General features: G+C 45.1%; 1 long non-coding RNA gene across 1 annotated transcript; it reads right to left on the reverse strand.

Moving 5' to 3' along the window:
• Positions 1-563: 563 nt before the first annotated feature.
• LOC147979204 (uncharacterized) lies at positions 564-3,747 on the reverse strand. Its single transcript, XR_015599690.1, has 3 exons — positions 3,319-3,747; positions 3,085-3,221; positions 564-2,297 (listed from the first exon to the last, which is right to left on the reverse strand). It is a non-coding gene; the product is annotated as an uncharacterized LOC147979204 (long non-coding RNA).
• Positions 3,748-27,262: the final 23,515 nt, after the last annotated feature.

A 27,262-nucleotide genomic window follows, 5' to 3' on the forward strand; every position in this document is an offset into this window, starting at 1 on the left:
ACATCCAGCTGTATCCATCCTTTAACACATAACCAAAAAACCTTCGAAAATCATTTACCTCAACCTTCAAAAAGCATCCATTATACGAGTTATGGCAATACTCCCGAACTCCCACCCCAGTACTGGGTGGCGTCGAGGTTATCTCACCAACAACTGCATAAAAGAGATTTTCGATGTCGGCGAAACTCAGGTATTCCAGAACTGTAACGATAAAATTGTGGTGACAACACCTCGGAGCTCAACTCCCCGGGACTCTGCCACAACCCCTAAATGTCAGGAGGCACCAAGAACAATGTTCTCGTCACAAAACCATCGGAACAATTCCAAGATACCTGCGTGATCCTAAAAAAAATCGTGAAATTTTAGGAGAGAAGAGTCAAAACTATACGTCAGGAGGCCTCACTAGAGCGACGAAGGGACTGAGGAGTAAAAAGAATCCTACTCTCTGATATATATATATATATATATATATATATATATATATATATATATATATATATATATATAACCCTATAAGACTCAAAACATTTTCTAGACTCAACAACGCCAGCGATACGATCAAGCAGGGGGCTCCTAAGTCGGGGAAGGCTCTGATTACCAACTTGTTACACCCACGATGCGGCTATATCTCCCACGTGTCAGAGCACGACTTAGAGGCATAACCGCATAGTAGGCATGTCGCAAGAGGGGTAATCTTTACACATCCCATGTACTGAATAAGAGAGGGATAAAGAGTTGGCTTACAATCGCCACTTCACACAATACATAAATATAGCATTACATCCTCCAGAATACAATCAAGGTCCCACTACGGAACCAAAATAAAAGAAGACCACCCCTAATGCTAGATCCCCGATCGCCCCAACTGGGCTCCACTACTGATCAAATGGAAACTAAACAACACAACGAACACGATCTTCATCGAGCTCCCATCTGAGGTGGGTTGTGTCACCTGCACTGGTATCATCGGCACCTGCAACTGTTTGGAAGTATCTGTGAGTCACGAGGACTCAGCAATCTCACACCCGCGAGATCAAGGCTATTTAAGCTTATGGGTAGGATAGGGTAATGAGGTGGAGCTGCAGCAAGCTCTAGCATATATGGTGGCTACCTTACGCGAATGAGAGCGAGAAGAGAAGCAAAGCACGGTCGTGAACTAGAAGTGATCAAGAAGTGATCCTGAAACTACTTACATCAAACATAACACAAGAACCATGTTCACTTCCCAGACTCCGTCGAGAAGAGACCATCACGGCTACACACGTGGTTGATGCATTTTAATTAAGTTAAGTGTCAAGTTCTCTACAACCGGACATTAACAAATTCCCATCTGCCCATAACCGCGGGCACGGCTTTCGAAAGTTCAAACCCTGCAGGGGTGTCCCAACTTAGCCCATCACAAGCTCTCACGGTCAACAAAGGATATTCCTTCTCCCAGGAAGACCAGACCAGAATCAGAATCCATGTTACAAGACATTTCGACAAAGGGAAAACAAGACCAGCAAAGCCACCCGATGTGCCGACAATCCCGATAGGAGTCGCACGTATCTCGTTCTCAGGGCAACACCGGATGAGACTAGCTATGAGTAAAACCAAACCTCAAGTTTCCCCGAGGTGGCCCCGCAGGCAGCTCAGTTCGGACCAACACTTAGACAAACACTGGCCCGTGGGGGCTAAAATAAAGATGACCCTCAGGCTGGTCGACCCGAGGGAAGGGTAGGTGGTAGTGAGGCAAATGGTAAAACCAAAGTTGGGCCTTGCTGGAGGAGTTTTATTCAAAGCGAACTGTCAAGGGGTCCCCGTAACACCCAACCGTGTAAGGAACGCAAAATCAAGGAACATAACACCGGTATGATGGAAACTAGGGCGGCAAGAGTGGAACAAAACAGCAGGCATAAGGCCGAGCCTTCCACCCTTTACCAAGTAAATAGATGCATTAATTAAATAAGAGATATTGTGATATCCCAACAAATCCACGTTCCAACATGGAACAAACTCCATCTTCACCTGCAACTAGCAACGCTATAAGAGGGGCTGAGCAAAGTGGTAACATAGCGAAACAACGGTTTGCTAGGAAAGGTGGGTTAGAGGCTTGACATGGCAATATGGGAGGCATGATATAGCAAGTGATAGGTATCGCGGCATAGCAATAGATCGAGCAACTAGCAAGCAAAGATAGAAGTGATTTCGAGGGTATGGTCATCTTGCCTGAGATCCCGCAAGGAAGAAGAACGAGTCCATGAAGAAGACAAACGGACGTAGTCGAACGGATCCCCACAAACGCGACGTTATCGGAACTAACCCGAAGAAGCAACACCGGAAAGAAGCAAACAACATAGTAAACAACCATCACATCAACATGGCATGATGCACAACCAAGTATGATGCATGTCCGGTTTAAGAGGCATGGCAAAGTGCACAAGCAATCCTACAAATTAAGTGGAGCTCAATATGCGACGAGTTGCATATCGACGAAACACCACAACAATTATTTAGTTCTCTCCCGTTTATGTACTCAACAATATTAAATGTTGGTTATCATGGCAAGGGGTGAAGCATAAGTAAACTACACATCTAGGCAAGTTTAAATGAGGCCGGAAACAACAAGCAACAAGTGCGGAAAAACCTCATGTGCATATTTATGGATTTGGTACTGTTCTGCCCTAAACCATATTTTAGAGTTGTTTAACATGCAAAGTAAAGCCACCATGTTAAACTAGGCATTTTTCTACCCCATTTACATATAAAGTTTGTTAAGTTTGGAGCTATGGTTATTTAGTTATGAAATAAATCATTTTAACATGGCAATAGGCAAAATATGTGCAAAGATCATTTTAAACATTTTTAACATGCATGAAAGTGGCATATTATGAAACTAGATGAATTTCTAAGCATGTTTCATATATAACTTATTTACATGTGATGCATAGTTTGTGAGATATTAAATGCATGAAGTCTAGGGGGTTCTCTGCAAATCTGTAAAACACTGGAATATTAGGAAATCGTCCATGGAAAGAAAATAGTGGCTCGGGCCGAATCTGTCTAGCCCAAACAGCACACAGAAGGCTGGAGGGGTCTGCTCACATCGCTCCTGGGAGCCGGGCCTTGGCGCCTTGGTGCTGGGCCGGCCTTGCTGGAGGAACCTCTGGGCCGGGGCGAGGCAAGAGGAGGCCCACGCGCGGTCAACGCTCGGGACGAACGAGACGCTGCGGCTCTCATTTCTGAAGGACAGGAACAGCATCAGGGGATGCAGCGGCGAGGGACGGAGAGGGAGGAAGGAGATACGAGAAGGAAAGGGACGGGCAGAGGGAGGCGGACCCGGATCCGGTCGCAGGAGGTCGTTGGGGTCCCGTTCCCGGCCGGATCGAGAAGAAGCAATTCACCAGGGCGGCGAGCTCCTGTGATGGATACAGAGAGAGATCAAGACGTGAGGAGGAGAAAGAAGAAATGAAGGACGGGATAGGAAGACGGCAGGGGCGAGGCGACCTGGTCCGCTACCGTGGTGGCCGGCGGCGATGTCCCCGGTGGTCGGCCGGCGTGAGGGATACGAGGTGAGGAGGAGGCGCTCGAGTGGAGGGGTCGAGCGACGGGAGGAGCGGGCGGGGACGCGGTTCGGCGTAGATGGGCTTCCAGGGCCCCGATCTGGGTTTAGCGGGCCCTGCGCGAGGTGGGAGACAAGGGCGCATGGTTGGCGGCGCAGGTGGCGGCGTGGCCGGTGCCTGCGCGCCAAGTGGCGGTAGGGCAGTGGGGAAGAATGGCTAGGGGTAGGTTTTAGACTAGGATTAGTCCGAAAATGGACTAGGGGGTCTATATATAGCAGGTTTTGCTAGGGTTTGGGTCTAGGGGGTTTTCGGAGCCTCCGGTCGTGATCCGACGGCTCCGAACGCGAGGAGGGGTAGGTTTGAGCTTGTGGGCTGTGCAGAAGGCCTCGGGCTGAGAGGAGAGAAGAGAGAGAGAGAGTCACGGCGTCTGTTTCGGAGACCGAAACGTCCGATGATGGACTGACTATACTGCCGCTATAGTTATCCGTTGGGGCATCAAGCGATCTCCGAATGCGATGAAATTTGACAGGCGGTCTACTGACAACAAAACAACACCGCACGCCAACTCTCATCTCATTCCGACAACATTTTCCTGGCCACTTATAAAATAATATTTCGGACGTGCCGCGGGCGCGTGCAAGTGTGTCTGGGCTCAGAACGGACAACGGAAGGAACTAGGAGACCCGGACGAATGCAAGTTTTGAAAACAGGATGATGCAATGCACATGATGCCATGGCAAGATGCAACACGCAAACAAATGACATGGCAACGACGGCGAATTACTGGAAGACACCTGGCGCATCGGTCTCGGGGCGTCACATTAGTCCTCTGCCCCATGCTCCTCCGCACGGACTTTCTCTGCGGCGACGAATCATGCAATTAGTTCGCTATGATGCCGGCAGGAATGCTCGCACGTGACTCCGTACTCGTCGTGTCAGACGCGGTGCCACGGTCACCTTCTAGCAGTCGCAAGGCACTCTAGTGAAACTCTATGTTAAGTGTAAGTGTTAGCTCTTATCATATTTCGTGTATATGCAACCAAACATTGTTAAGTTGCATTAGTTGAACCAATGCAGGACACCAAACACCATGTCAAAATTACCTCTAATGCAAGAGCTCTAAGAGCAACTCCAACGCGGCAACCCATTTCGTCCGCCCACGTCCGTTTGATTCGCCGCGGACAAAACTGCTGGCCCAACGCTCCGACCCATTCCCAAAATGTGTCTGCTTCGCGTCAGCGTGGACCCATTTCCGCCGAAATTTGGGACTGAAATGCGTTGACGCGTTGCGCGTCCCCTTGGTGTCCGCCGAGGCCCCACAAGTCGGCCGGCCAACCACCGCCTGCGGTCATAGTAAATGTGCCCACCTACTTCGGGCCTGCCTGGCAGTGGTGGAAGCATCGTGTGCCCATCCTTTCTAATGGAAGTGTGTGGCGGGGCCGGCCTCATCCACTTCCATAGCTCATCCCCATCTGGAAACGCATGTTCCCTCGCCAGAGACAAGAAACCCTAGCCAGCTAGCCATGGGGTTCTTCAGCGGGAAGGGGAAGGGCAAGTGTAGTGTCGGCGCAAGCTCTTCCCGCGTGCCACTGCGGGAGCGGGAGCAGCTGTACATGCCAGTCCACGAAGAACGGTGGCACTGGCAGTACCGCCCCCTGCAGTACCAAGATGTTAGGTTGCCGCATGACTGGCATCTGGACCCGCAGAGGATCCCGATTTCGCGGTGCCGCACGCGGCGAGGGCGCACGCCAAGGGGGTTCGCCGGTGGCGCGAGCTCCTCACGCCGGACCAGCCCGCGATGCGTGCCTACGCACCAGACTCCCACAACTGGGAGCGTTGGTTTGCGCTAGAGCACGAGGAGGAGCACTGCCGTGGCATCAACATCGACCACGTCGTGCCCCGTCGCCACCAGACGTCCTGCCGGAGGAGGAAGCGGAGGCGACCTACCAGGCCGCGCTGGAGGCCGCCATGCACACGCCCTAGAGGAGAGCTAGTGCGAGGAGGATGCGCGCTGGGTCGGCATGGAGGAGGCCACCACCGTCGGAGTTCCTCCCCGAGCTGACGCCCAAGCCGCAGCCCACGGAGCGACGGCCGGAGGTCTACCAGTGGACCGGCATGGTCCTCAAGTGGGTCAGCACGCCGCCCATCTGGCTTGGGGCGACGCCGGAACAGGAAGCCGTCTACCTTTGACAATGGAAGGCGCGCCAGCTGGCGAAGGAGCGCGCGACGGCGAGCGGGAGATGGAGGCGGCGCGTGCTGCGTGGGAGACTGCCTTCCCCTGGGCTGGGCCGGCACCGGCGTTCATCGACCTCACTGGCCCTGGGGAGGAGGAGGAGGGTGATGCCTAGGGCAGTGCGTTGGCGGCGCAAACTTTTTTTAAGTTTTATTAATGTTTAAATGGACTTTGACCTGCAGGTTGACGGGTCATTTATGTTTACTTATGCTTATTTTTCACCGCCCACATGTGTACGAAGTTTTTTTTACGGCTGCCCGTTAATTTGGGTCTATCACCCGTTGGACGTATCTGCCGATCCAAATGAAAATATGGACACAAACATTTGTTTGACCGATCTAAACAGACAAAAAGCGAATAAAGAACCCGTTCGTTTCGATCGGTGCCTTGGAGTTGCACTAATGTATACGCCTACCACGACGCACTACGCACTAGTGCCGTGTCACGGTGCGGACCCTGCCACTCGTGCTTGCGCTGTGGAGTTCGCGGTGCATTGAACCTGACCATGCCAACAGTGGATCGATTGGCACGGACGTGGCTGTGGCCTTGTGCGTACCGGTACCGTCTTACTGTGCTTCCTTTTCTCGAGGACAACACGACACGGAAAAGTGCTACGGCGTCACTACTTCTCACCTGCCAATAATAATAATCAAGGAGCAGAGGACGGACAATCTCACGCATTTGTTTCTACGAAATCCCAGAAACAACAGCTGCGACTGTTCGACTCAAATCTCTTTGGATGAACAGACGAGCTGAACCAAAATTCTTCAGCACTCAAAAAGAATTTATCTGAAAGGGTTGCGCCGAAACAGATGACACAGCCACTAATTTAAAAAGGGCAGACCGCTGACGATTCCTTTGATTGCTGCTGGGAAATTTGACCACTCTGAGAAATTGTCCCTAGGGCACGGTGGTTACGCACTCGGTCAGAAAAGGCAAAAGCGTGCACGTGCACCACGCTGAAAATGCCACTACGCTGCTGCTGCTGCCGCCCTCTTCCGCACGCGCGTTTCTTCTTTCTCACGTCAAGTCCTGCGAGATTCTGTTGTCGGCGGTGGTTGTTCCTACTTTTTGCTAGTAGGGGAATTCGTGATGGGATTGGTTGACTTTCTTCGGTGTCAACTTGCAAGTTGCAACAAGCGTCGCGGACACGCATGTGCAACGAAGCCGTACCGAGAGAAGTGATATTCACTGATCTGATTTTCTGAAAGAATTCACACAATTAGTTCTGCTCACTTCTGAGCTAGAGGTGAGAGAAATTAACTAGTAGCATTAATCGGTGTTAAGGAATGTGACGGTGACAGTGGCCAATCTAGCATGACAACGAACAATAGGCTCAAAACATCAGTCGTTATATGTAAAACAACTCAATATAACTTTCAAATGAAATTGTTAGCTGGCTAAAGTGTGGTAATCACTTTGCAGGTAGGCTTAAGCATGTTAAAGGCTTCACGGTAGAATCGCCACTCGATGGAGGTGATGGCTAGAATGTTTAGCTGCACTGCTAAGCTTGACATCTGAAGTTAAGCTGATTAAAAATATATATTTCACTGATTAGTACCTCTTATAGATATGACTAAATACAACTAAAAAACGAGATATGACTATAAGCTAAGAGGTACATGATTTGTCTACTTTAGGGTGTAATTTCTAAGCAGCGAGATGTGGATACTTTTGCGGTGTCACCCTCTAGAATATGGTAGACTCTCCTATATAGAATGTGAGTTGTACTGATATTTTAATGTTTAACTTTGGCTAACCATCGAACTATAAAATAGATACTCAAGTATGTGTTGTTAATTTTTTGTCTCTTGGCTTCAATACTATACAAACTAATCCTTAGACTTACAAAACCGAACACTTTTGATCCCTCATGTGGCGGTTTTCTAAATGATTTTATCGACCCCAATCTAACATTTGGCAGTCTAAGTTGACATCCACCTCATCTTGTTCCTTCTCATGCTCTTTTGCTGTGGATTATCGTCGATCTGTTGATGACCAAAGATTATGCCACCATTGAAGGAACACTCTGCGTCAGGAAGAGAATGATCAAAGTGAATGTTTTTTAAGTTCAAAGGGTCATTTTGCTCGGTGATGAATTGGAGAAGCTAGAAACAAATGCTATGACAAGTTGATGGAGGAAAACCCACTTTGTGCAATTTAAAACCGAACCAAAAAACCATACCAAAATAAATCGAACAGAATCATTTTTATGGTTTCTAGTTTTTGGTATGGTATGGAATTTTCATACTGTTTTGAATTTTGGTTTTTTGGCTATATACCAAAAAACCGAACTGTTAAACGAGTAAACCAAAGTAATATATATATATATATATATATATATTATATATATATACACACACACACACACTTACCGAAAAAAGTTTTCCCCCGCTTTGTATTCCAAAACACCAACCAACAGTACAAACGTGATGCTGGGGCGAGCAACACAACAAGCCCAAAGAAGAAATGAAGAAAAAACAAATGCCAACAACGGCAGCTCGACTAAGCGCGGAAGGCCCGCCACCGCTGTGCCCTCCAGAGACACTACACCACAGCCCGAGGTTCCGAGTGCCGCATACCAAGCAGCACCTCCAAGAAGGTATGCGACGTCGACGACGCTGCTGCCCGGACGAGTCCTAGGGTTTCCCCCGGTACGCGAAGGGAAGTGGAGAATGGCTACCACCGACACCCTTCAAGAAGGAACGGTGGCACCCGCCGGTGTCACCGCATCGGAGCCGGACGAGCCGGCAAGGATTTCTCCCGCACGCCAAACACCACCGCCCATCTGGAGCCTACCAACCAAACCACCGCCCAATGCGCCATCGCGGTTGTGCCGCCACCCACGTCGTCTCACTACGAGTACCAACACGAGGCCGAGAAGACCGGAGAGAAGCGCCACACGACGAGAGCAGCAACACCAAGGCCGAGCGGGAGGGAACCACCTCCACCGCCGTCATGCGAGAAGCCCGCGCCTCCGGCACCGTCGCGGCAGCCGACCGGACACGGCAGCGGGGCATACCAGGCCACCCCTGGCCCGGCCAGGCCCGAAACGGGCCCGCTAAGCCCCGCCAGCAGTGCTGCAGCAGGCTGGTGTCGACACCGCCAGCCCCCGTCGCGCAACGCCGCTCCCTCGCCTCCTAGGAATCACGTCGCCGCCCCGCCCCGCCGCCGGCCCGGCCAAGACCAGATGGGCCCCGTAGGGCCTAGATCTGGGCCGAGCTCCGCCGCCAGGACGTGCCGCAGCGCCACCCCCGCCGCCAACGACGCCGCCGCCGTCCAGCCGCTCGCCCGCCCTGCGATGAGGCACCCCGCTGCCAGCAAGACCGTCACCGCCGAGGAGCACCCCCCGGCGCAGCTCCGCCCCGCGCCGGAGAGCCACCGGGAGGGGAAAGGCAGGGGGCCGCCGCCACCAGCGACCCCAGGGCCAGGCCGGCCGCGGGCGCCAGCGACGGCGGCGGGGAGGAGGGGAAGAGGGGGGCTGAAGGGGGGAGAGACCGGGGCGCGGCCGGCAGCCCGCGGGGCGGCGCGGTCGCGAGAGGGGGAGCAAGGTGACAGCTTTTAATTAGGTTCCCTATACGCACACACACACTTCTTAAGCGAACAACCATACTAAGGCCGAAAAGATCTTGTAATGTACTATTTTGTCATACAGGAGCCAGGTTCCCTACTAAGCACGTCCATTTTTGTTCTAATGTAGTCATTTTTCTCTCAAAAAAAAAGCTAAGCACGTCCATAAACAAAGCAAGGTTACATCACACATTTTCATGCACGGGCGACCATCAAGGCATGAATCCATGCATGCATATATACTTATATATAGTTATACAATGTTTGTATAAAAAGTATGTGTTTTTAAGTCATAAATTTGTAAAATATTATTATGTCATTTTCAAATTTGCTTCAACTTTGTTTTTATGGTATATATATATATATATATACCAAAATAATTTGGTACATAGCGAAACTGAACCATGTTTTAATTTCATACCGTATTTACGGAAGTATCAATACCATACAAAATAGAAAATCGGGTAAACCGAACCATATAAACAGAATAAACCGAATTCACAAAACATACATTTCTCTATGAAATATGCCTTGTGTGACTTAAACGTGATATTATTGTAAAAGGAGTTTGAATATGAATATTCAGTGGCACGATTTTATGATACATGGTCCATATGTTATTTAGTCTAACTAGTAATAATGTATGTGCAATGCACGTTTATATTAGGTAGGATATTAGTTGCACATTATATTAGGTAAGATATATCTGTTGCATGTTGGTATTTGGTAAGATATCAATTACTTTTTCGTGGAAATGGTAAGATATTAATTACATGACAGATTTCAAGGGATATTGTTGAGTCAAAACGTGTTTATAACCAATGGCAGTGATGGGTAATTAGAGCGTTAAACGTGTTTGGTGCTCAACATTGGAGCAATTTGAACCACTAGATAACATGATTTGACGGTCGAGATGGTTTGGATCTGCCCATTTGGATCTTTTTATATTGGTATAGATTCTTAATCTAGCTAGATTCTTACAATATATGGGTGTCTTGCATCTTATAATTGATGGAATATATGTTTTAAGTGGACGCAATTTGAGATACTCAACTGACCAGGTGCATTTGATTGCCAAGACACGGTAGCCCATTTTACAACACTTAACTCGTACTAACCTTGGTGTCAACAAAATGGTATCTACACAACACTTAAAATTGTATTCTCATGAAGATGTGCCGTATCAGAACGTTCGTACTTTCTAGATCGACTCGGATCATTAATTATATTATAATATGACAGAATGTTGTTAAATTTTGAACTCCACAAGTATCAACCAATTCCCCTCTATTTCCACATTTAAGATGGCTTTGGCTTGTTTTTGCATCATCATCTATGTCGTTCAGTACACCAATAAAGGGACTACATAATTTTGGCAGTTTCTGCACCTTGAAGATATGCACAACCTAGATTATTGCACAATTATCATTGTAATTGGAAACAAGTTGGCAAACTATATCATGGATAAAAGGCCTTATGAATCAGTATGCATGATACATTTCACATTGGTTTATGTCATTACTCAAACCTTTTCAAACAAGAATTCATAATTCAAAACCAATGCCCACCACACTTGTTAGAAAGATTAAGTTTAGGTCGAATAAGAGTCTCCAATGAATTCTATTTTACTCTACAATCATCAATTTTTTTAAATAACATGGCAAACTGTCGATTTTGTAAGCCTACACCAACTAATATGTCTTCAAAAACTACATTTAAGATTTACAATTACTAGCATACTTGTAACTTTTATGAAAAAAATATGTTTTGTTTGTGTTTTGTGAAAAAAAGTGTGCATCCTCTTGGCTTGGCTCTATAGTTCGATGATTTTAGATTTCTTCTCCAACTTCTTTTTGCGAACAACTCGGCATTAATTCTAAACAAGTTCATGCCCGTTTGCTCTTGCCCCTTTTTACCCTTCTTAATGCTTGTTTGCTCCTTTAGTCCATGATCTTTCTGCTACACAAAAAAGGACAAGTTGCCATAACATTGGAGACAACTTGCACTGGATTAACTACCGCAACTACCAGGTTATATTTTCTCTCCCCGAACATGTAGAAATTAGTTCATGTATAATGCAGCGACAATTGATGCCTCTTATACCCCCCCCCCCCCCCCCTAATGTATAAAATTAGCTAAAGGTGAGCTTATGCGAGACAGTATGTTAGTCTTAGTGCACTAACCTCATGCATCCGCTTAGTCCCATGTTAATGCCACATCATCTTGGTAAGAAGATGACAAGACAGAGACAGAGAGATTATACAATATTATTTGATTCTAAAAATCAAGGGAAACTCTAATTAAGCACATAGTGGATTTCCCAGAAAAAATGTGCGTGCATGTAAGAATATGCCAACTCATGTTGAACATCACTGTATTAATCATTAAATCCACATTTTCAAAATAATTTATCTTAGAAGTTATTATCATATTAATTGTGAAGTATGAATTTATTTCGGAAACTATGAATCTGATTAGCAATCTATCTTCGACGCTAAGTTTTCCTCAAAGAGGGCTGCAAAACAAGATCACATTTTGCTATGTTTCATTTTTTTTGTCACCACAATTGCCATTACAATATATTGTGAACAATCGCCACGATATTATAGATAATCATCATTCTTGAATCCTCTTTGATAAAACCACCCGAGATTTATAATGTAATACTAGATAATTGCCCTTGATTTGCCACTGGTTATGAATATTCTAATATGTTAGCCCGTGATTTGCATCACATATTATTGTGATTGTGTAAATAAATGTTTGTCAAATTCTGTCAATTACTTACCTACCTAAAGAAATTTTAAGATCTTATTTGTTAATCACTTATTTGATTAGAACTTATTAGCTTACCAAAGAAAATATTATTTTATTGGGCAAGTCAATAAAAGTTGGGTCGATTAAGGTGGTTTTCGTGAAAAAGCGATGAAAAACCAAAGAAAGAAGAGACAAAATCAAAAGGAAGAGAAGGAGGAGGAATGAATGTAGGTTGGACGAAGGACGAGGTTGATGACAAAATCTTACGTTCTTTCTAAGGAGATTTATATTTATTATTATAATTTATAAGTACAATGGAGATAGATCTTAGATAGAATGTATAGGAGAATTTATTGTGCTACCAGATAATTACCGACCATGTTTGATTCATTCTAGTGAATTTATTGTGCCACCTAATATTTATTGCCAAAGTATATATTGATTATTGATTGTCAATTTATTGTGTCACCAAATATTAATATGGTTTGACTGCTAGAAAAACTTTTACCAAAGACTAGGTGTGTGCCCGTGTGCTTCAATGGGACCACACATATTCTAGTGACTCGATACTAATCATGTCGAATGCACATCAAGCAACATCACCAAGAGTTTTACCACTAAATATTGACCCGTCGGAGAGCTCCCTTCTCGAGCATGTATAATTGTAAGAAACCACCATATTACAAAACAAAAAAAATTAAATGAAGATGTATTGAACTAATAGGAATTATCGAGTTGACACATGGGTATGGAGTACTCATCGTCACATTTTAAAGGACAAGCCTGTAAATTATTTGCATGAGGTCTAATTGAATATATGAATTGGAGTTGTAGTCCATACATGTAACTACTTCGTCTAGTTCAGGGACAAAATTTTGGGGTGTCTAGTCCATACATGTAACTACTCAGTCTAGTTTAGGGTAAGAATTTTCTGTAAAGAAGAATCAAGCAACTACTTGAGTAGAAAAAGCTTGGGTTAGAGAAACTCTAGCCGATCGCCTAAAGTTTAGAGGAGTAATTAAACGGCCAAGTATCCATCAGAGGAGCACTTATTCTCCTCTAAAATTTGATCGTTTCTAATGGATCCCCAACATTTAGTGAACTAAAATAAATTTGAATGGCACAAGCACAAATACGATGCACACAAACACAAATTGGGTTCAAATAAGTACATGAAACGTACTTAAACAAAGTTTGATGCCGATTCAGAATATTTTACATAGATAATAAGATGAACTAAATAGAAATTTGGACTAAACTAACAAAAACTTACTACTCACTATCGGTTTTTTCCTCAATGCTTTTCCACTCCGATCGGCTGAGCCCATCGATCATAGGGTCGGGGCCATCGTCGTTGTCGCCGTCATCACTGCCGTCGTCATTGCCACCACCATCATTGTTGCAGTCATCGTTGGAGTTGCTGGACAGAACGATGACATCCATCCCTCCGACCGCTGACTGGTCGAATAGCCGGTGCTCCGCCTCGACTAGCTCCGGGTAGCGGCGGCGGAGCTCCGCCATGTAATTCTTGTCCGCTTAACCTACTGCAATGCGCTTGAAGGCCTCCTGGTTCTCCCACCTCTTGTGTGAAGAGACCACCCGCTGGTCGATGGGCTCCAACCGTGTCATCTCCCCCCAAAAAAAGTTCTGGCAGCCATCAGCGCTGAGCGGGCGGGCCGACATTATGTCGTATTCCCGCGCCACCTGCTCGGCGGATTGGAAAGAGCCGAACCAGATCCTCTTCTCGGTGTGCAAGTCGGCTATCCCGATCACCCACATTCCCCAATTCCTCTGCCCCATGCCGTTGTACTACCTCTATGGCGGCGGCGGGAGGTCCGGGAAGCCGGGCAGGCGGCCGTGGGAGGAAGAAGATGCTGCGCGGGAAGAAGAAGATGTGTTGGCGCGGCGAGGTGAAGAAGATGTGTTAGCGGGGCGAGAGTAAGAAGATGCGCCAGCAGCACTGGAGGAAGAAGCTCCGCGGCCCCGGGAGCGCTCGTGGCGGCGCGGATCCGTAGTGTGGATGTGTGGCGGGGAGCGGCAGTGATACGATCCGTTCATATTGGCTGTGGGCTGGCGGCGGTATGAACTGGTCATATCGGTGGTGGGTTGGCGCCGGAGTGGGTGCGGGTGAGGTTGGGCGGCAGGGATTGGACAGAGGACGGCGGAGAGGAGAGGTTGGTTTTTACTCTATGACCTCTCGGAAAAGTAAATTTAAGGGTCAGGCGCCACTTGGAGTAAATGTTACTCCTCTAAGTCTTTTGGGCTTTGATTAGGTGCCGCTTATAGGAGAAACTTTTTCTGCACTACCTGGTTTAAGGGGATCGGCTATAGTTGCTCTTAATTTGTACAGAAAAGATCTCGGCGATTGTCCCCGAGTACACTCTGCAGTTGTACAATATGAAGCATCTCCATTAGAAGAAAAACCAAACTTCACAAAAATGAGATCATTTACCTATTAATAATGGTTTAAATAACTCCGACGACCTTAACTGAGATGATAATGGTCCAAAACCAAAAACACCATGTATATGCACGATTCTTCTCTTCCCAAACGCCCGATGACCTTCATATAGATGATACTTGCATTTCTTTGAAGTCTCCTTGCATTGAGTGAAAAACTTATTCACAAATCAGATTGAAATACCCCCCTTTTAGCAATATACATGTGCTCAACCAAACGGAGAAATTGATGTAGCTATGCCCATCGTTGAAATATCAATATTGTTGGCTAATTGTTCATACTCGTTGTACAAGAGCGTTACCTTGTTGCAGCCTCGCGCTCGACTTCCGAGACAGAAACCTCATCACAACAAACTCGACACGGGTAATTGTTGCGTGCAACCATGCTCGCCTTCTCGGAGCATCTGCTCTTCACTGCCAAAGATGTCAACCACCTAGACGGTCTCGTCACTAGCCACGCTCACCTTCAATGGGACATTCCTTTCAAGTTCTTTATGGATGGCAATAGCGAAGTGATGACGAAAATAGGCGGAGTGGTATCCACGAAGGAATAAAAGGCATGTGGTGACAAAGCGAGAGCTAGCGGGAGTCAAGGCGGCAAAGCGGCAAAGCCAACGGTAGTCCGGGGAGGGGCCGATAGGCAATTAGGGCTGGGGCTAGGGTCGGTGCCAACCCTAGCGCGCCACCAGTTCGGCACTGCGATGGGAGCATGTGGTTTCACACACACACACACACACACTACGATGGTGTGTGTGTGTGTGTGTGTGCACGCGCGCGTTGTGTGCGGCCTGAGAGATGCGGGTTGGGCTTGGCCCATGTGTTTGTCGATGGGGGCGAAGCGAAATGCAAGTTAAGTGAAACATGGAACCTTACATATTTTTTAGATAGGAGAGAAAAACGAGAGGAATAGAAAAATGGTGAAGTGGGATGATATGTCTCCAACCTGTTTATAATTTTTTATTATTACATACTATTATACACTACAAAAAAATACACATCCGTGACATTTTGGGCCAAACGAAAAAAAATTCTGTCATACTTATGACACTTCTATGACGATAATTGTGACAAAACCCGGTATCATCATAGATGTGGTGGGATCCTACTTCTATGACAAAAAATCATGACATAAAATGGGCTTTTCGTCCTGGGCGGGCCGGAGATGCAGCTGCATGACATTCTTTGGGCCATCCATGACAGAAAAAACCATGGTAGAAGTGAGGGCGAGGAAAATATCGGGGAGTTCCCGGTTACGGTGGATGGTCGGGGGCCGAGCGATGCGCGTTTCTCTCGTACGTATGTTCGTGTGTGCGAGGCGTTGGGTTCTAACTAAACCCGACCGATTGCACTGCAGGCTACACGTTACTGAACCCGAGCGATCGATCGATCCCTTGCTGTTAACTGAACCCGAGTGATTCCTTCGCTACCGCTGCTAACTGAAGCCGATTGATACTGCCTCTGGATGAATAGTGAGCGGTGTTAGGGGGGTTTGGATGAACAGTTCCCGGAGGGGGGTTGGATGAACAGGACCCCGTGATAGTAGAGGCCGTTGCCGCTGGATGAACAGTACCCTGATCGATCGAGCCGGTGGATGAACAGGACCCTGTGGAGGGCTGGATGAACAGTAGCCCGTGGAGGGGTGGTTGAACAGGACCCCGTGGAGAGGGCTGGTTGAACAGTAGCCGGTGGAGGAGCGCGCGTGTAACACCCTCGATGCGACTATAGCTCCCACGTGTCGAGGCACGACTTAGAGATATAATCGCATTGAAGGCATATGTCGCAAGTTAGGCAATCTTCACAACATCCCATGTAAAGTAAATAATAAAGGGGAGATAACATAGTTGGCTTACACTCGCCACGTCAATCAAGTACATAAATAACATTACATCATCCAAACACTCATGGCCCGACTACGGCGCCAAAATAAAAGAGAACCCAACATGCGACACGGTCCCAATCACCCCCAACTGGGCACCACTACTGATCATCGGGAAAGGAAACATAGTAACGTTGTGAGTCTTCGTCGAACTCCCACTTGAGCTCACACGTGTCCCCTGGAGCGGAATCATCAGGCCCTGCATCTGGTGTAATAGTAATCTGTGAGCCACAGGGACTCAGCAATCTTGCACCCTCGCGATCAAGACTATTTAAGTTTATGGGTATGGCAAGGTAAAATATGAGTGGAGCTGCAGCAAGCGACTAGCAAGTATGGTGGCTAACTTATTCGCAAAAGAGGGCGAGAAGAGGAGGCAAGGCGCGAGCGAGAAACTAGAGAACAACCTGCGCAAACATTACTCCAACACCGTGTCCACTTCCCGGACTTCGCCGAGAAGAGGCCATCACGGTAACACACTCGGTTGATTCATTTTAAACAATTAAGGTTCAAGTTATCTACAACCGGACATTAACAAATTTCCATCTGCCCATAACCGCAGGCACGGCTTTCGAAAGTTCAATCCCTGCAGGGGAGTCCCAACTTAGCCCATAACAAGCTCTCATGGTCAACGAAGGAATAGACCTCCTCCCAAGATGTTCCGATCAGACTCGGTATATCGGTAATTCAAGACACTTCGACAGGTTAAAACAAGACCAACAACACCGCCCGAATGTGCCGACAAATCCTGATAGGAGCTGCACATATCTCTTTCTCAGGGCACACTCAGATGAACACTACGTACAACTAAAACCAACCCTCAAGTTGCCCCGAGGTGGCGCTGCAAGTGGCTCTATTTGGACCAACACTCAGAGGAGCACTGGCCCGGGGGGGGGGGGGTTTAAAATAAGATGACCCTCGGGCTCCGGAAACCCAAGGGAAAAAGAGGCTAGGTGGCAAATGGTAAGACCAACGTTGGGCATTGCTGGAAAAGCTTTAATCAAGGCGAAATATCAAGGGGTTCCCATTATAACCCAACCGCGTAAGGAACGCAAAATCCGGGAATATAACACCGATATGACGGAAACTAGGACGGCAAGAGTGGAACAAAACACTAGGCGAGAGGCCGAGCCTTCCACCCTTTACCAAGTATATAGATGCATTAAGATAACAATGCAATATAATGATATCCCAACAAGTAAATAAAAGATGTTCCAACAAGGAATGGCCTCCAATCTTCACCTGCAACTAGCAACGCTATAAGAGGGGCTGAGCAAAGCGGTAACATAGCCAATCAACGGTTTGCTAGGACAATGGTGGGTTAGAGGTTTGACATGACAATTTGGGAGGCTTGCAAGAAAGTGGTAGGCATCGCAGCAATGGCATAGCAAAAGAGCGAGCAAACTAGCATAGCAAAGATAGTAGTGATTTCGAGGGTATGATCATCTTGCCTGCACAGTTGTCAGAGGTGACTGGATCCTTGAAAGCAAACTCAACGGTCTCCTCGTTAGCGAACTCGTCTCCCGGCTCTACCCAAACAAGACAAACAAGCAACAAGGATACAATCAACCACGTGCAAACTCAAACAACACGATGCAAAGATGATATGCTATGCGGGATGCGATGCGGGATGCAAAATGCAAGATATGACAGGAAATGCATGAACCTGGCCTCAACATGGAATTCCAAGTGTTCCACTGGAAAGATGAGATGAAATCGCTTGAAAACGATATAAAGAACGCCGGAATCGGAGTTACGGTTTGGAAATGGCAAGCGATTCAAAAATGACACCGGTCTACGATTTACAGCAAGTAGGCATCTAAATGCAACGAAATGAACATGCTACAGCACCCAAACATGACAACAAATTACATGGCAGGGAAGAATTCAAGATGCTTAACAAAAGTCTAGCACTGAGCTACGGCCAATTCATCCATTAACGGGTTCAAACAAGCATGGCAAAAACGCAAATGGTAAAACAGATCTCAGACTTAGTGAAATTAACACTTGTCTGGAATTTCAGATCATATAGCCCTCTTCGGAGCAACAAAACAACATGCTACAGGACCTGAACATAACAAAGAAAGACATGGAATGGAGCTACTCAACAAGCTTAATAAAAGTCCCTTAGTGATCTTGAGCCAAAAGGGAGCAGAAAATACAATTGCAAGTATGTGAACATAGCAAAAACATAATCAGTTTTCAGACTTAGTGAAAACTGGGACATGCTGAAACATAACTCACAAAGGCATGTTTACGAGCTCGATGCACTCACCACGGTGCAAGTCATTGCAAGACAAGCATACATACCTTAAGAAGGCACAAAATGCAAGCTATACATGGCAAGAACAATGGCATAGCATGCACGGATCAACTACAATAACATCGGCAAAATCGCAAACAAGTTGACGATCTGCCCAGATTCGCAACGAAGCAAAAGTAGAGCTCGATTGACTCAAGCTAGGGTGCTCCATAATTGCAAAAAAAGACATGGATGGATAGAGCACTACAATATTGACAAAACTCCCTTACTGATCATCCTCAAAAGAGGCACGGATCACTAGGAAACAACATGAACATATGGCATCATGAGATAAACAATCCCAGGACTTACTGAAATTACTAAGTCCCTGAAAACAGAATTAGCAAGTGCACCACTTTGCAAGCTTGCACAAGTCACCACACACATCCTAAAAATACATGGGTTGCACCGCTGGAAAGATGACAAAAACCTTAACAAAACATATGAAGAACTCACGGGCATATCATGCACACATTAATCATGGAAAAAATGATAAAAGTGCTAAACGGAGTAACAGATCTGACAATTAAATCAAGTAGCCCTCTTCTAACAGCATTTAGGGCATCAAGATGAGCTCAAATGAAAATGATGCAATGGAATGAAATGATGTACTCTCTGAGATGAACATTTTGATATGCTATATGCCCAAATCGGAGCTACAGATGCAAAGTTACGGGGGCCCGAACAGAGGCACTTGGATCAAGAATTTCAGGACTTAGACGAAATTTACCCCTAGGGTTTCACTGTTCACCGGATCCGGATCTGGGCACGGAAATCAAGGATCGCCGGGATCCCACCGGAGCTGACCCGGAGCTTGCCGGAGTGGGTTCGTCGGCCGGGGAAGAGGGGAGGCGAGATCGGGGCGGCTTCGGCCGGCGCGGTGGCGGCGGCGCGGCGCGGAGGCGGCGGGCGGAGGCGGCGGCGCGTGGAGGCGGCGGCGGCAGCGCGGCATGGAGGCGGCGCGGCGCGTAGGCGGCGGCGCGTGGAGGCGGCGGCAGCGCGGCGTGGAGGCGGCGGTGGCGGCGCGTGGAGGCTGCGGGCCTCGGGGGCCGGCTGCGGGCCTCCCGGGCCGGCGCGGAGGGCGGCGGCGCAGGGCCACGTGGCGGCGCGCGATAGGGCGCGGGCGGCTGCGGCGGTTTTGTCCGGCCCGGACGGACAATGTCCGGTGCGGCGCGGAGGATTTTAGGGTTTCGGGGAGAAGGAAGAGATCCGAAAACGGAGGGGTCTATTTATAGGCATAGAGGGAGTTAGGAGAGTCCAAATGAGGTGCGGTTTTCGGCCATGCGATCGTGATCGAACGCTCTAGGACATGGAGCAGAGTTTGGTGGGTTTTGGGCCAAATTGGAGGGGTGTTGGGCTGCAACACACACGAGGCCTTTTTGGTCCCTCGGTTAACCGTTGGAGTATCAAACGAAGTCCAAATGGTACGAAACTTGACATGCGGTCTACCGGTAGTAAACCAAGGCCGCTTGGAAAGTCCCGTTCCAATCCGGAAATGTTTAATCCCCACACATGAAAGAAAGCTAGAAATGACCACCGGAGGAGAACGAAGCGCCGGAATGCAAAACGGACAACGGGGAAAATGCTCGAATGCATGAGACGAACACGTATGCAAATGCAATGCACATGATGACATGATATGAGATGCATGACAACGATAACAACACCGGAGACAAAAACCCGAACTCGAGAAAATAAAATAACTTAACGCCGGAAACGGCAAGAGTTGGAGTACAAATAGGGAAAGTTACATCCAGGGTGTTACAGCGCGGTGGAGGCTGGATGAACAGTAGCCCGTGGAGGCTGGAGAAGGTTGACGGTGGGGATGAACAGTATCCCGTGGAGTCCCGTTTTGCGGTTGATACGTCTCCAACGTATCTATAATTTTTGATTGTTCCATGCTATTATATTATTTGTTTTGGATGTTTAATGGGCTGTAATATACATTTTTATATTATTTTTGGGACTAACCTACTAACCAAAGGCCCAGTGCAAATTGTTGTTTTTTTGTCTATTTCAGTGTTCCACAGAAAAGGAATATCAAACGGAATCCAAACGGAATGAAACCTTCGGGAGAGTTATTTTTGGAACAAACGTGATCCAGGAGACTTGGAGTTGACGTCAAAAAAGAAGCGAGGAGGTCACGAGGAGAGGAGGCACGCCCAGGGGGGTAGGCGCGCCCCCACCCTCGTGGGCTCCTCGCAGCTCCACCGACGTACTTCTTCCTCCTATATATACCCATATACCCCGAAAACATCCAGGAGCACCATGAAACCCTATTTCCACCGCCGCAACCTTCTGTACCCGTGAGATCCCATCTTGGGGCGTTTTCCGACGCTCTACCGGAGGGGGAATCGATCACGGAGGGCTTCTACATCAACACCATAGTCTCTCCAATGATGCGTGAGTAGTTTACCACAGACCTTCGGGTCCATAGTTATTAGCTAGATGGTTTCTTCTCTCTCTTTGGATCTCAATACAAAGTTCTCCTCGATTCTCTTGGAGATCTATTTGATGTAATTCTTTTTTGCGGTGTGTTTGTCGAGATCCGCTGAATTGTGGGTTTATGATCAAGATTATCTATGAACAATTTGATTCGTATCTGAAATCTTTTATGCATGATTTAATATCTTTGCAAGTCTCTTCGAATTATTAGTTTGGTTTGGCCTACTAGATTGATCTTTCTTGTAATGGGAGAAGTGCTTAGCTTTGGGTTCAATATTGCGGTGTCCTTTTCTAGTGACAGCAGGGGCAGCAAGGCACGTATTGTATTGTTACCATCGAGGATAAAAAGATGGGGTTTATATCATATTGCTTGAGTTTATCCCTCTACATCATGTCATCTTGCCTAATGCATTACTCTGTTCTTATGAACTTAATACTCTAGGTGCATGCTGGATAGCGGTTGATGTGTGGAGTAATAGTAGTAGATGCAGAATCGTTTCGGTCTACTTGTCGCGGATGTGATGCCTATATACATGATCATGCCTAGATATTCTCATAAGTATGCGCTTTTCTATCAATTGCTCGACAGTAATTTGTTCACCCATCGTAGAATTTGTTGTCTTGAGAGAAGCCACTAGTGAAACCTACGGCCCCCGGGTCTATTCTCCTTTATATTATTCTCCCATCAACAAGCTATTTCTGTCGTCGTTTATTTTGCAATCTTTATTTTCCAATCTATACAACAAAAATACCAAAAATATTTATCTTATTATCTTCATCAGATCTCACTTTCGTAAGTGACTGTGAAGGGATTAACAACCCTTTATCGTGTTGGTTGCGAGGTTCTTGTTTGTTTGTGCAGGTACGAGGGACTTGCGTGTAGTCTCCTACTGGATTGATACCTTCGTTCCCAAAAACTGAGGGAAATACTTACGCTACTGTGCTACATCACCCTTTCCTCTTCAAGGGAAAACCAACGCAAGCTCAAGATGTAGCAAGAAGGATTTCTGGCGTCGTTGCTGGGGAGATCGACGCACAAGTCAAGACATACCAAGTACCCATCACAAACTCTTATCCCTCGCATTACATTATTTGCCATTTGCCTCTCGTTTTCCTCTCCCCCACTTCACCCTTTCCTTTTCTTTGACTTCTTCCCATATGTCTTTTTGTTTGTGTGCCTTCTATTTGCTTGCATCTTGATCCTTATGCGCTCGTGCTGAAACCCCAACTAGCCTAGTTGATGGTAAATCTTTAGATGAGCATGCTCATTTTATGCGTCACCATTTGTCTGGAAAAGGGAAACTCTTGTGGGATCCAATAAACAGATTGCTGTGTTATGCTTGGAATCTTTGTGAAATTTGTGATTTTACTTGTTGCTCTAAGAACCCTAAAAAACACCTCCTCTACCTATGTGATTTTAATGATAATGAAATATCATCTTCTTATGCAAAGGGTGTTTATAGTTACTACGATATCGAAGAAATTGAAGAATTTGTTGCTTTTAAGGGTGCTTATGAAGTTGCTTCTTTGATTGGAAAGTATGATATTACTCTCTACGAATCGGAAAATTTTGACATACTTAAATATTTCTATGAAAACTATGCTCATAATGTTTATGTCAAAGAATTTATTGACAGAATGATCGCTGCTTTGGAAAAAAATTATGATATGCATGAATCTATAGATAATTATGATTCCAATGATTTGATTGAAATATCCCTTGATGAACATGATGCTTTCTATTCTTGTGGCCATGATGCCAATATTTATGAAGAGGAATTTGCTATAGTTCCTTATGTAAAACATGAGATTGTTGCTATTGCACCAATACTTGATAGTTCCTTCGATGAAAATCATAATTGCAATGATTTTATTATAAATTCTATTAACGTCAATTATGCTAATAATATGCAAAACCCTAAGCTTGGGGATGCTAGTTTTGCTATAACTACTATTTGTTGCAATGATCATGATTGGGGTGATTCTTCTTTTGATCTTGAAAATTTATTTAAGCCCCATGATGAATATGAGATTGATAATAGTGTTTGCAATATTATTGAAAGTGGGTTTGGAAGATTGTCAGCTTTAGATCCCACATATTTGGAGAATTTTCAATGTTATGAAGTTTTTGATAAAAGTGGGTTTGGAGAGGTCATGACTTTAGTTAATGTTAATCCCACTATTTTGGAAGAGTGTCAACTTTGCATGCATATGGATCGTGTTGAGAATATTTTATGTGATAGATATTTTGTTGAATTTGCTTATGATCCCACATGCAATTATTATGATAGAGGAAAATATGTTTGTATAAATTTTCATGTTACTAAATTACCTCTTGTTATGTTGAGATTGCTATTGTTTCTTTCCGCTTCCTTGCATATGCTAGTTTTTGCTTGCTATGATAATTTGTTTGCCTATAAGATTCCTATGCATAGGTAGTATGTTAGACTTAGATGTGTTTGTCACGTGTTTCATGATGCTCTCTTTGTGCTTCAATTCTTGTCTTTCATGTGAGCATCATTGAAATTATCAATGCCTAGCTAGTGGTGTTAAACGATAGCGCTTGTTGTGAGGCAACCCAATTTTATTTTTGTTTCTTGTTTTTTGGTTCTGTTTAGTAATAAATAATCCATCTATCTTCTGTTTAGATGTGGTTTTATGCTTTTAATTAGTGTTTGTGCCAAGTAGAACCTTTGGGAACACTTGGGAGAAGTTTATGTGATCTTGCTGTAAAAAACAGAAACTTTAGCGCTCACGAGGTTTGCTGCCATTTTTATTGGAAAGTGTGATTAGGTTTATTCTTTTTGAAGATTATTAATAGACAAATTCCTCACGTCCACAAATTTATTTCAAATTTTTTGGGGTTACATAAGTATTCGAAACCTACAGATTACTACAGACTGTTCTGTTTTTGACAGATTCTGTTTTTCGTGTGTTGTTTGCTTATTTTGATGAATCTATGGCTAGTATCGGGGGGTATGAACCATAGAGAAGTTGGAATACAGTAGGTTTAACACCAATATAAGTAAAGAATGAGTTCATTACAGTACCTTGAAGTGGTGGTTTCTTTTCTTATACTAACAGAGCTCATGAGATATTCTGTTGAGTTTTGTGTTGTGAAGTTTTCAAGTTTTGGGTAAAGATTTGATGGATTTTGGAATAAGGAGTGGAAAGAGACTAAGTTTGGGGATGCCCAAGGCAACCCAAGGTAAAACTCAAGGACAACCAAAAGCTTAAGCTTGGGGATGCCCCAGAAGGCATCCCCTCTTTCGTCTTCGTCAATCGGTAACTTTACTTGATGCTATATTTTTATTCACCACATGATATGTGTTTTGCTTGGAGAATCTTGTATGATTGGAGTATTTGATGTTTAGTTTACCACAATCATCCTTGCTGTACACACATTTTGGAGAGACATACATGAATCGGAATTTATCAGAATACTCTATGTGCTTCACTTATATCTTTTGAGCTAGATAATTTTCCTCTAGTGCTTCACTTATATCTTTAAGAGCACGGTGGTGGTTCTATTTTATAGAAATTATTGATCTCTAATGATTCACTTATATCATTTTGAGAGTCCTTTATAACAACATGGTAATTTGCTTTGGCTATAAAATTAGTCCTGATATAATAGGCATCCAAGATGGGTATAATAAAAACTATCATAAAAAGTGCATTGAATACTATGAGAAGTTTGATACTTGATGATTGTTTTGAGATATGAAGATGGTGATATTAGAGTCATGCTAGTTGAGTAGTCATGAATTTGAGAAATACTTTTTCTAAAGTTTGTGATTCCCGTAGCATGCACGTATGGCGGTCGGGGACGAGCGATGGTCTTTTCCTACCAATCTATCCCCCTAGGAGCATGCGTCTAGTACTTTGTTTCGATAACTAATAGATTTTCGCAATAAGTATGTGAGTTCTTTATGACTAATGTTGAGTCCATGGATTATACGCACTCTCACCCTTCCATCATTGCTAGCCTCTCTAGTACCGTGCAAGTTTCGTCGGTACCATAAACCCACCATATACATTCCTCAAAAAAGCCACCATACCTACCTATTATGGCATTTGCATAGCCATTCCAAGATATATTGCCATGCAACTTACCACCATTCCGTTTGTTATGACACGCTTCATCATTGTCATTTTGCTTTGCATGATCATGTAGTTGACATCATATTTGTGGCAAAGCCACCTTCATAATTTTTCATACATGTCACTCATGAGTCATTGCACATCCCGGTACACCGCCGGAGGCATTCACATAGAGTCATATTTTGTTCTAAGTATCAGTTGTAATTTTTCGAGTTGTAAGTAAATAAAAGTGTGATGTTCATCATTATTAGAGCATTGTCTCAAGTGAGGAAATAATGATGGATACTATGATTCCCCCACAAGTCAGGATGAGACTCTGGACGAAAATATATAAAAAAGATAAAGGCCATAAAAAAGATAAGACCCAAAAAATGAGAGAAAAAGAGAGAAGGGACAATGCTACTATCCTTTTACCACACTTGTGCTTCAAAGTAGCACCATGATCTTCATGATAGAGAGTCTCCTATGTTGTCACTTTCACATACTAGTGGGAATTTTACATTATAGAACTTGTCTTGTATATTCCAATGATGGGCTTCCTCAAAATGCTCTAGGTCTTTGTGAGAAAGCAAGTTGGATGCACAACCACTTAGTTATTTTGTTGAGCTTTCATACACTTATAGCTCTAGTGCATCCGTTGCATGGCAATCCCTACTCACTCACATTGATATATATATTGATGGGTATCTCCATAGCCCGTTGATACGCCTAGTTGATGTGAGACTATCTTCTCCTTTGTGCCTTCTCCACAACCTCCATTCTATTCCACCTATAGTGCTATGTACATGGCTCATGCTCATGTATTGCGTGAAGATTGAAAAAGTTTGAGAACATCAAAGGTATGAAACAATTGCTTGGCTTGTCATTGGGGTTGTGCATGATTTAAATATGTTGTGTGGTGAAGATGGAGCATAGCCAGACTATATGATTTTGTAGGGATAACTCTCTTTGGCCATGTTATTTTGAGAAGACATGATTGCTTTGCTAGTTTGCTTGAAGTATTATTATTTTTATGTCAATATTAAACTTTTGTCTTGAATCTTTCGGATCTGAATATTCATACCACAATAAAGAAAATTACATTGAGAATTATGTTAGATAGCATTCCACATCAAAAATTCTGTTTTTATCATTTACCTACTCGAGGACGAGCAGGAATTAAGCTTGGGGATGCTTGATACGTCTCCAACGTATCTATAATTTTTGATTGTTCCATGCTATTATATTATCTGTTTTGGATGTTTAATGGGCTTTAATATACCTTTTTATATTATTTTTGGGACTAACCTACTAACCAAAGGCCCAGTGCAAATTGCTGTTTTTTTTGCCTATTTCAGTGTTTCGCAGAAAAGGAATATCAAACGGAATGAAACCTTCGGGAGAGTTATTTTTGGAACAAATGTGATCCAGGGGACTTGGAGTTGACATCAAGAAATAAGCGAGGAGGCCACGAGGTAGGGAGGCGCGCCCAGGGTGTAGGCGTGCCCCCCACCCTCGTGGGCCCCTCGCAGCTCCACCGACGTACTTCTTCCTCCTATATATACCCATATACCCCGAAAAATCCAGGAGCACCACAAAACCCTATTTCCACCGCCGCAACCTTCTGTACCCGTGAGATCCCATCTTGCGGCCTTTTCCAGTGCTCTACCGGAGGGGGAATCGATCACGGAGGGCTTCTACATCAACACCATAGCCTCTCCGATGATGTGTGAGTAGTTTACCATAGACCTTCGGGTCCATAGTTATTAGCTAGATGGCTTCTTCTCTCTCTTTGGATCTCAATACAAAGTTCTCCTCGGTTCTCTTGGAGATCTATCCGATGAATTGTGGGTTTATGATCAAGATTATCTATGAACAATATTTGATTCTTCTCTGAAATCTTGTATGCATGATTTAAATATCTTTGCAAGTCTCTTCAAATTATCAGTTTGGTTTGGCCTACTAGATTGATCTTCTTGCAATGGGAGAAGTGCTTA

The sequence above is a fragment of the Triticum urartu genome, chromosome 3A (genome assembly GCF_056163025.1).
Source record: "Triticum urartu cultivar PI428250 chromosome 3A, HENAU_Tu73, whole genome shotgun sequence".
NCBI classification, from domain to species: Eukaryota; Viridiplantae; Streptophyta; class Magnoliopsida; order Poales; family Poaceae; genus Triticum; species Triticum urartu.